This window comes from Phoca vitulina, unplaced genomic scaffold (genome assembly GCF_004348235.1).
Source record: "Phoca vitulina isolate PV1807 unplaced genomic scaffold, GSC_HSeal_1.0 scaffold123, whole genome shotgun sequence".
NCBI lineage: Eukaryota > Metazoa > Chordata > Mammalia > Carnivora > Phocidae > Phoca > Phoca vitulina.
In genome coordinates this window covers 424819-436281 of record NW_022589826.1, presented here as the reverse complement: position 1 = coordinate 436281, position 11463 = coordinate 424819, and the positions used below count along the sequence as shown (strand labels likewise).

The following is an 11463-nucleotide window of genomic DNA, read 5'->3' as shown; positions in this document are numbered from 1 at the left end:
ACTAACTGAATTTAAATATTTAATGTAATTTAATGTAAATAAAATTTTTTTTAAAAAGCAATTGAAACCCAGCAGATTCTGGAAAAGTTCTTTACCTCCCTCATAACTGGCTAAAAAGAATTTAGATAGAGGTCCTGCTCCAGGAAGAGAGCTGTCACCATGGATAACTACATTATGGTATGAACTAGGGACGCTGGACAGGGAGGAACCTAGCAAGGCCTGTTTGATCAAAATCCTCTATGTCCCATTGTTTCTGAGTGGCCATGAAAACATTTATCATTTACTCTTTTTCATCTTCCTGAGGATTGCATTCCTTCCCTTTGAAGTCCCAGACCCCTACTAGGTTCTCCTTAATTGAGGATGACATTTATACCTCATTTTGCTTGACTGTCTCTGGAGTTTCATGTCTGTCTGGCTTTCCCGCTTGTATGGTATCAAATTTTATTTTCTCTGGTTAATCTCTGAAAAAAATCTATTCAAAGCCCCCCCTTCCCCAGCCACCTTACAGACAAAACTCACAGGTGTCCGCACTTGGCCCTACCTCTGTTTTTCTAGGTCACGGTGCCCTACATTCTGGGAAAATAGACCTCAACTACAAAACATATTCTTCTCTAGCCTGACCACAACCCACATCCCGGAGGAGCCCCGGACACAGGCCCTAGAGAAACCTGCCACCCGCCGCCCTGCCTGGCCAAGAATCGAGCGCCTCCCCCCACCGCACATCCTTCAAAGGCCCAGCCGGACGTTTCGCCAGCTGTCCGGCCCCTCCTCCCACGGAGAGTGAACAAACTGTCCTGCTAGTCGCTCTGCTCTTGCTGCAAATCCCCGCCACCCGCGTCACCAGCCACCCTAACAATGTCAGTTTGGTTCTTCGTCCGCCTACAAGGACCTCGAAGGGCACGGGGTATCCCCGCTCCCCGACAACCCGCAGCACAACACGAACAGGAGGCCCGCGTCACGCTCTGACGCACACACTTGCTACACTTGCACAGAAACGCGCACGTCCGCGTGCTTACGTGAGCGGGGAGGAGATGCGGAAGCACGCACGCTGGGAGAACCACACACGCGGGGGAAGGGGCGGGGCTGACGTCGGGATGGCGGCAGGTGGAGCGAGGAAGACAAACCCGGGCGTTCACGAGGGAGAGGGTTGGCTCGCTGCCGGATTCCCGGGCGACGCGTGCGCACCCGAGGCCCTTGCAGCGGCCTGGCGGGCGGCCACGAACCATAGAGACGGGAACTCCTAGAGGGGCACGGCGCACTTCCGGGAGCGGGGTTTGCGGCTTCCGGGAGGGTGGGCCCGGGCTGTGGCCGCGGTCGCCGAGGCTGAGGGGCCAGCTCTCGCGCGCGGGGCCCGCTCCTGTGCCCGGCGCCGCGGGAGTGAGGCCCCGCGGGCCGTCTGGGCGGCCGGAGGCGGGTCTCTGGTGAACACCTCCCCCGCCCCCGGCCCGCCTCGGCGGCTCCGGCCTCCAGCGCCGTCGCGAAGCGGAGGACTTCGGAGTGTGAGACGGGCGATTTTCCTGCAATCTGGTGGGTCCCTGACGTACAGAAAACGGAACTTTTCTCCAGTCCCTGGGGTCGGAAGTGTTTTCGGAACCCGAGTTTGGGGATTTTTGTTTAAAGCACGGTGCTTGTATGGTGTTTCGAATGCCTAGCGCCCCAGGCGTCTGGGGCGGCCCACAGACAGACGTGTTCGTAGTTCTGTCGCGAAACAGGACTGTTCCCGCCAAGACTAAGGTTCATGTCATTCCAGGACGCGTTTTGTTACTAATACAGTTGTTACTTCGAATATTGCCTTCAGGTGACTTTGGGGAAATACTTTCGGTTTTCAGAGCATTGGGGGAGTTCACAGTTGTGGAGGAGGGGTTGTGGACCCATTGTAGGTAATGTTTTCGCTGCTGTATTTGATCGTGTTTGTGTATCACACAGTATAAACAGTTCCCGAGCGAGTTCTGAGGAGGTGTTAGAGTTGATGCGTTTCGTTGGTCTCTCTTCGGCGTAGTTCCTGATGACTTACTGCGTATCGGGCGGGGTTTTGGCACCACTGAGTGCGGTGTACCGAGCAGATGAAGCCCTGCTTATGTTATCGTGGGGGCAGCACGGAGCGAGCGAGCATATGGCGTCAGCCGGTGGAACAAGGTCGTAAGGGTCCGCGGGTGGTCGTGGTTGGAGAGCCACTTTGTACAGGACGGTCTGGAAGTGTCTTCTCGAGGCAGTGGTTTTGGGCATGCTGTAATGAAGTGAGGGAACGTCCCATGCTGATACCTGGGTAAGAGCATCCCAAGCAGCTGGAGTGCATTGACAAGTCTAAACGGAAGAGGGTTTCACTGGAGTAGAGCGAGCACAGCAAGGATTCGTAGGGAAAAGGTTACTCTTAATTTCTAAAATAGTCCTATAAATTTTCATTACCAAGAATGGCAGATCCTCAAGTCATCTACGTCACTGTTAGCAAAATTTCAAAAACCTCTTCTGTTGTGTTTTTCTTAAAGTGTCCTGGGCAGCCTTTAATAGTACATAATAGATTTTCTTTTTAACTGGTGCAATTTTTCGTCTTAATACTGGTCTCTGTTTTGTGAAGGGGACTCTCCTCAGTATAAAGCCATCTGCAGGCACCCCTCCCCTGAGAGAAAATGGCTGCAGGTCTCATCATCCAGGATGGAGAACAAGAACCTGTGACAGTAAAGGTGGAGGAGGATAACTTTTTTGTACAAGAAATTGACTTGCAGAAGAACAGCCAGTCCTGTCAGGAGGTCTCCCGCCAGCGCTTCAGGCAGTTCTGCTACCAGGAGACATCTGGACCCCGGAGGCGCTGAGGCGGCTCCGGGAGCTCTGCCGTCAGTGGCTGCGGCCCGAGACGCACAGCAAGGAGCAGATCGTGGAGCTGCTGGTGCTGGAGCAGTTCCTGACCATCCTGCCCGAGGAGCTGCAGGCCCGGGTGCGGGAGCAGCATCCACTGAATGGAGATGAGGCTATGTTGGAGGAGAGTCTGATGATCCGGGATTTCAGGTGGGAAGAGGTGTTCTGTGGTGGCAACAAGCAGCATCTACTGGTTAGGTTCATAAGAAAGCAGTGAGGGCAGCTGTGAGCTTTTGTCCCCATCGATGCTTCATTGTTTCTGTTGGTTCCTTTTTCTGTCTCATCTCTCCTAAGCCTGTTGAGTCCTTTTTCCCTGTCCTGTTTCTCCCTGGGAAATGTTTCCTAAGGTTTTAGTTCTAGTTCTCAACAGCAGCTTCTTCCCAAGCCCAGTGCTTCCTCCTTGTCTCCAAGGCACATTCCAAGCAGATGGACAGGAAGTGCTCTGGGAGGAGGTGATGTCCCTGGGAGCCGCACCCCAGTCACCAAGTTATCAGCTCCAGCACATGGAGACTCTGCTTAAGGATGCCTCTCTGGAGCCCCTTCCCTACAAGAGAGAGGTGAAGAGGAAGAGGAGGAACCGATCTGGGAAGGTGGGTTAGGGTAGCGGGCTCCTGCTTGGCTAATCAAAACCATCCTTTGCAGCTTAATCATGAGTGTGTCTAACCCTCACCCAAAATCCTTGCTGGCTTATCTACCTCTCTTTTTACAAAGTACAACCTTTATTCTTGGCCTTTTAAAAAGGTTTTTATTTTATTTGCTTTTCACATACCCATCTTTGCTTTTTATTAAAGCACTGAATGATCACATCATCCTGTTGCTTCTCCTTTACGATCTCCTTTACAGTGGCCGTCTCAGTGTCTTGCCCTACCCTCTAAGTTTTATCGACCCATCTGGGATGAAGCCACCTTTAAAACCTTTCACGTTGACTGCATTTCTCCTGTCTTCTTCCACATTAAATTCCCTCCTCTTTTCACGCTGGTCCCTTCCCCTACATGTCACTCCACTGTACATTTGGTACCTTTTCCTTTCCACATTCTCTACATGTCAGATGTGCTTCCCATTTACAAAGCTACCCCCCTCCTTACATCCTGATCCCCTTCACAGTCTGTCCAGAAAATAGCAATAAAGTGACCAGAACAGCCAAGAAATCAGTCCTTTTCCAGTATTTCGTTTGAGTTCAGGTGGAATCTTCGTTTTAATGAGTTCAGTGGGACATTTATCTCCCTTAGGCCAAATTTCACTAAAACTGTATTTTTCAATTGTGTTCATAAAGGAATACTGATCTTAGTTAATATAAGGTAATTATTGGTTTACACTGAATCTGTAAGCAATGTTCTCTTTGGGGGAAGATTAAGACAAAGAATTTTCTTTCCAACCAATAGAATAAATACACTTTTGCCTTTCCTCTATAATTGTATTTGAATGCAGTTTGAAGTACTCTTTATACACTTAGACTTTTAACAAACTCTTTAATAATTTGTGCCTTTTTCATGGTAAAGATTGTTCCTGATCCTACCTTAGTGACTAGGACATAGGTTATTTATTCCAGAATATGTCTGTTTCACCTTTCCTCTCTAGCGCTTTCCTTCCTTAATTGAGCTGAAGAGATATTGATCGATTGTTGGGGCAACATGACTAAAAAAGAGAAAAATGGTCCCTTGGGATGTAATATTCTGTCAGTTCGAACAGATGACATTTCCATTTTGTTTACTTCTATATATGTCTAAAATTTGCCATAATAAAAAGCTTAAATAAAAGAAAGTGATGTTTGAATGATCCATTTCCTATTTTAGATAGTGAGACCAAGCCTGAGACTTGGAAATTGGCTGGAAAGCAGGGAGCATCCAAAGGAATGGAATCACAGAAGATGATACTCCGTAGAATCCGCAGAGGCAGGAACATTTTCCGGGGGACCCATTTTGGAGACCTTCATGAATGCAAGCACAGGTTGGCAGGCATCGAGGAAATTCAGAGGAATGACAACAACACAGATGCGATCAGTGTGGGAAAAGCTTCATGCATAGCATCAGTCTTCTTGGACATCAGAAAATCCACACAAGGGAAAAGCTCTTTCAGTGTCAAGAGTGAGGGAGAACCTTTAGTCAAAGCACAACTCTTTTTAAGCACCTCATAATTCACACGGATGAAAAACTGTGTCAGTGTAAGAAGTGTGGTAAAAGTTTTAGTCAAGGCTCAGTTCTTATTAAACATCAGAGAAATCACAATGGGGAGGAGCCGTATGAGGGCGGTGATTGTGGTAAAACTTCAGTAACAGCACAGGACTTGCTCAGCGTCGGAGAGACCATAGCTTAATAAAATGTTACCAGTGCACTGACTGTGGGAAGGCCTTCAGGGAAAGTTCAGACCTCACTAAACATCAGTGAATTCATACAGGAGAAGAATCCTACGAATGTGATGAATGTGGAAAAGCCTTCAGTGGAAGTTCTGACCTTAACAGATATCACAGAATTCACACTGGGGAGAAACCCTATGAATGTGACAAGTGTGGGAAGGCCCTCTGTCTGAGCTCACATCTCACTGAGCACCAGAGAATCCACAACAAAAACTATGTGTGTAATAAGTATGGAAAGTCCTTCAAACAGAGGTCAGGTCTCATTTCAACATTAAAAAAAAAAAAGAAAGAAAAACAACCACAACTAATCAAAACCACGTTGCTTAAATTATTGTAGTAAAAATGTTGAGCAGCATTTGTTCCTGGCAGAATTTAGATGAGCCGTGTGAGCACTCTCAATATGTCCCAATCTCCTCTGACATCAAAGTACCCACAGAGTAGATCCTCCCTCTTTCGAATGAGCCAACCCCATTATCTGTTTCAAGGCCTGAAGGCTAGTTAATTAAAAGTGCAAAGCTTCAGAATGGCCAGTTTCATCCTATTCACAATGAAAGTAAACATTCAGGAGTGTCTTCCATAAATTTGTCCCAGGATTTCCAATGTTATTTTCCTTCACTGTCCAGCAGCTCTGTTGTATTGGTCTCATTTTGCCCGGCCACCCCAAGTACACTCAGGCTTCCATGTCTTTGTCTTCCCTGCTCATGCCCTGAATGCCCTCTTTTCCTTTGTTGGAAAAGTTTTACATATGTCTGACTAACCCCATTTAGAATAAAGACGTTTTCTGGGTGCTGAGCCTCCAAGAGGTGGTATAACAGTGTTCCTAATGTTCCACTAAAAATGGCATGGCTTAAAGACTGATGACCCTGTTGAGTACCTACACTTAAGAGCACCGAAGGTTTGTGTGCTTTCAGTTAACTTGGTGACCATCAGGATTACCTTCTAAAAGTACGATCTTGCTCCTTCAGGAAGAGGAGGACGGCCCCTTTCTGGAGCACTGGAGAACAGCGAGTGTCCACGGAGGCACTGCTCACCCTTCCAGAGGACAGGCTGCAGTGCTGACCCAGATGGAAGCCATACTGCAATGGCAGATGGAGCGACCTCCTGTCCAGTGGTGCCCCCGTGCACTGCACATCCACCTGGGATGGTCCCAAGACGTGCTCCTTGTTCAGGCACCATTATGTTAATGCAGAGAAAAATAAAATAGGTTGGTTCTGGAGAGGAGTTGTGAGGTCTTCCCCAAACAGAGCAGTGGATGATTCAAGTCAAAAGAAAATATAGATACTTCCCTGGATTAGAAGATGGGTAGCAGGAATCAAAAAGAGTATACCACTGGGAGGTTAAACTGGATAAACTAGAGAATACTCCCCTTTAGCATGGCTCCCACATGGGAGGTGACTTATTTCAGGGACCAAGTGACCCTGAGGGTATTATCTGTCATTTCTATTAAGTCTGATATTACTGTTAATGGTAGAGCTATCCTTTTTATATTGATTAGCCAGTGTACTTATAAGTGGACAGACCCTAACTTCCCCCAGGTTTCAAGGGAGAGCTCAAACTTCCAAGTGTAACAACCTTGGAGGGTAACTCAAGCTATGGACACTTGAGCCTGGGTTGACACATTTTTGACATAATTTACCGAGTGGGTGATGAATTACTGAATACAATGCCACTTTTCACCTGTTCTCTCTTCCCCTTTTTTCCTGACCATATACATTCATTCTGGCACCATACGCATCATTGCTGACTAATTCTCTACCCTTTCTCCAAATTGTGTTTCCTAAATATCTGTGTTTGGGGGGAGGAAGCAGAGATAGTTCAGTCAGAGATGATAGGATCACATTTAACACAAAAAGGAAAAGAAAACCCTAGTTTTTTAAGGTTAGAGAACATAATTTTAGATAATACGTTCCAAATTTTTCTGATCTGTCACCCTTATTTGAAAATAACACTCCGTATTTCTATATAATCACCTTTTGGCTTGTATAATAATTTTAGGCCACTTTAGACTTTAAAATATATCTCCACCTCTATATTTGAGAAGCATCTCACATAAGAGGTGGAATAGCTGAGTAAGATTATCATACGTATGTATCTAAAACTAAGTCAAGGAGCAGACCCCATATGTCAGAATTTATGATCAGCTACTAGTAACAAAAATCTGAAAAATTCACACGGTGTATTTCTCTCATGTAAAAGAAGTCTAAAAGCAGATCATTTATGGTTGGTGGTTTATTTGTGGGGTCATCGGGGATCCAGGTTCCTCTCATGTTGTCATCATCTTCTGCATGCAGCTTCTTCTCTTCCCGTGGCTGCTGAAGCACCAGCCATCAACTCTGCATTCCAGTCAGCAGGAAGGGCATAAAAGGGATTCTCTCAGCTAATTCGGGGTCTTTCATGGAGCCTGCTCAGAATGCACACATTTCCTCTTACATTTAATTAGCCAGAATTGAGTCACATGACCACACTTAGCTGCAAGAGTAGCTAGGAAAAAGGGGCGTGTGGGTGGCTCAGTCCGTGAAGCATCTGCCTTCAGCTCAGGTCATGATCCCTGAGTCCTGGGATCAAGCCCCCACATTGGGCTCGCTGCTAGTGGGGAATCTGCTTCTCCCTCTCCTTCCCCCTGCTCCTTTTCTTTCTCAATCTCTCAAATAAATAAATAAAATAAAAAAGTAGCTAGGAAATGTAATTCCAGGTGCCAGTGTACACATAAAAATTGGAGTCCTGTCATCTAATAAAAAAGAATACTTATTTGGTAGGCAAACAATCTGTGCCAACAGTCCTAAATATTTTGAGTTCTGAATTGTTAAATGTCTGCTAGAAGACTGATCTACATAAGAATGAATGAATGGTAAAGGCTGCAAGAAACAAAATTAGAACTAGGAGGTACAGTGGTGTATGGATATTAAGAGATTAGGAGAATAGAGCAAGAAGAAAAAGCGGGAAGTGGGGAATGAGAATATGTAAAACTCCTGAGTTGGAGATCCCTTAAACTTAACAGGCTTCTTTTAATGATATTAAAAAGACTTGTGAAAAAAATACAGTTTAAATCCATTTTAATTTGGTAATAAGGGATATTTTTAAAGATTTTATTTATTTGAGAGAGAGAGCACAAGCAGGCAGAGAGGCGGAGCGAGAGGGAGAAGCAGACTCGCCACTGAGTTGGAAGCCCTATGTGGGGCTTGATTCCAGGCTTCTGAGATCATGACCTGAGCCTAAGGCAGACACTTAACACACTGACCCAATCAAGCGCCCCTAAAGGATATTTTTTAAAGAAAAAAATTCCTCTAGATTCCTACCTCCCTAATTTGAGAATTATTTTCACTTACTTATATTGTCTATTTGGAGAGATTAATGTATATATATACACACACACATAAAACATATATAGAGAGGGAGAGAGAGAACATAATTTTAGATGTGTTTCAAATTTTTCTGATCTGTTCTATTTTATCAATCACCTTATTTAAATAAAACACTCCATATTTCTATATAATGACCTTAGAGCTTGTATAATAATTTTAGGTCTCTTTCGACTTTAAAATATATATATCTCCGGGATGCCTGGGTGACTGAGTTGGTGAAGCGTCTGCCTTTAGCTCAGGTCATGTTCCCAGGTTCCTGGGATTGAGTCCCACATCAGGCTCCTTACTCAGTGGGGAGCCTGCTTCCCCCTCCGCCTGCTGCTCCCCCTGCTTGTGCGCTCTCTCTCTGACAAATAAATAAAATCTTAAAAAAAAAATACATACATATATATATATATATATATCTCCACTTCTATCTATTTGAGAAGCATTTGTGGGATAGCCAAGTAAGAAGATTATCATACATATGTATCTAAGTATTACTAATAACTATATTTTTGTCTAATGAACACTGTGTTAAACTTGCAACAAAAGAAATGGCCCCTTTAAGACCCATATGCAAAGATTCCTAGCTAAAGGATCCTTCAGGGCTAAGGAAGCTACCTGATCAGGAAACCTGGATTTAAGTCCCAGCTCCGCTGACCTCAGCAACATACTTCATTTCTCTGAACCTTGGTTTCTTCAACTGTAAAATGGTTTGATTTTAAAAAAACATTCACAAAAAATTTTTTATTGAAATATATCTATACTTGAAAATACACAAGTTATAGTGTACAGGTAAATGAAATTCATAAAGTGAAACCACCCACATAACCACCACCAAAGTCAAGAAATACATTACCCATTCCCAGGAAGACCCACTTGTGCTCCATCCTCCTTCCTGTTGTGACTTCTAACACCAGATATTAGTTTTCCCAGTTTGAAGTTTATGTAAATGGAGTCATGAAGTATGTATCTTTTTGTGTCTGCCTTCTTTCACTATTATGTTTGTGAAATTTATCACTGTGGCTTATAGCTGTAGTTCATTTTTATTGTTGCATAGTATTCTATTGTATGAATAAACTTTACTTTTTGTATCTATCCTACTGTTAATGGACATTTGGGTTGTTTCCACTTTAGAGCTATGAAAATGCTGCTCAGACATGTCTAGATGCAAATATATATTCATTTCTGGTAGCTATCTCTAAAAGTAAAACTCCTGGGTCATAGAATATGCATGTGTTCAGCTTAAGAGATATGCCAAAGAGTTTCCCCAAAATAGTATTACAATTTACACTCTCATCAATAGCGTATGAAAGTTCTCATTGCTCCATAATCTTTGCTAACATGTGGCACTGTGAATCCATTTTTTTTTTATATCTATGAATAAACACTTGGGCTGCTTCCATATCTTGGCTATTGTAAATAATGTCACAATAAACATAATGGTGCATATATCTTTTTGAATTACTGTTTTTGTTTTCTTTGGGCAGATACCCAAATGTGGAAGTATTGGATCATAAGGTAATTCTATTAATTTTTTGAGGAACTTCCATAGTGTTTTCCACAGTGGTGGCACCAAATTACATTCCCACCAACAATGCATGGAGAGTTCCTCTTCCTCCACATCCTCACCAACACTTGTTATTTCTTGTCTTTTTGGTCTTGGCCATTCTGACAGATGTGAAGTGATAGTGTGGTTTTGATATGCATTTTCCTGATGATTAATGATGTTGAGCATCTTTTCATGTGTCTGTTGGCCATCTGTATGTCTTCTGTGGAAAAATGTCTATTCATGTCTTCTGCCCATTTTTTAATTGGATTATTTGGGGGCTCTGGTGCTGAGTTGCATAAATTCTTTATATATTTTGGATATTAACCCCTTATTGGATATGTCACTTGCAAATATCTTCTCCCATTCTGTATTTTGCCTTGCTATTTTGTTGATGTTTTCCTTTGCTGTGCAAAAGCTGATTATTTTGGTGTAGTCTTGATAGTTTAATTTTGCTTTTGTTTCCCTTGCCTGAGGAGATATATCTAGAAAAATGTTGCTCGGTCCAATGTCAAGAAATTACTGTCTATGTTTTCTCCTAGGAGTTTTATGGTACTGGGTCTCACATTTAGGTCTTTAATCCATTAGTTTATTTTTGTGTATGGTGTAAGAAAGTGGTCCAGTTTCATTCTTTTGCATGTAGCTGTTCAATTTTCCCAGCACCATTCATTGAAGAGACTGTCTTTTCCCCCATTGGATATTCTTGTCTCCTTTGTCAAAGGTTAATTGACCACATATGTGTGGGTTTATTTCTGGGTTGTGTATTCTGTCAATTGATCTATGTGTTTATTTTTGTGCCAGTACCATACTGTTTTGATTACTAGAAGTTTGTAGTATACCTTGAAATCTGGGATTGTGATACCTCCAGCTTTCTTTTTCAAGATTGCTTTGGCTATTCAAGGTCTTTTGTGGTCCCATACAAATATTATTTGTTCTAGTTCTGTGAAAAATGTTGGTATTTTGATAGAGACTGCATTAAATCAGTAGATCACATGGACATTTTAACAATATTTGTTCTTCCAATTCACGAGCATGGAATCTCTTTGCATTTGTTTGTGTCATATTCAATTTCTTCCCTCAATGTTTTATAGTTTTTGGAGTATACTATGAATCCATTTTTAACAGGGTTTTCAGCATTGGGGTTGTGGTTGCTTAAGAAATACCCAATGACCTGTCATATTGACAAAATTCAAAAACCTAAAAACATACAGTTGGGGAGGCTATGTGAAAACAGGCACTCTCACACTTTGCTGTTGAGTGCAAAATAATACAATGCTTGCAAAGACACTCCCCTTTCTCTCTCCTCCCTCCTCTTTCTTCATTTTTCATTGTAGCATTATTTGTTAAAACAAAATATTGGAAAC

At 43.3% G+C, this 11463-nt stretch overlaps 2 pseudogenes across 2 annotated transcripts; both read left to right on the top strand.

Annotated features, from left to right (window-relative positions):
• Positions 1-1044: 1044 nt before the first annotated feature.
• On the top strand, positions 1045-7772 carry LOC116628557 (annotated as a pseudogene). Its single transcript, XR_004298646.1, has 3 exons — positions 1045-1527; positions 2576-3003; positions 6172-7772. The product of XR_004298646.1 is annotated as a zinc finger and SCAN domain-containing protein 31-like (transcript).
• Positions 4648-6175, top strand: LOC116628553 (annotated as a pseudogene). The gene has a single exon (XR_004298645.1). The product of XR_004298645.1 is annotated as a zinc finger protein 135-like (transcript).
• Positions 7773-11463: the final 3691 nt, after the last annotated feature.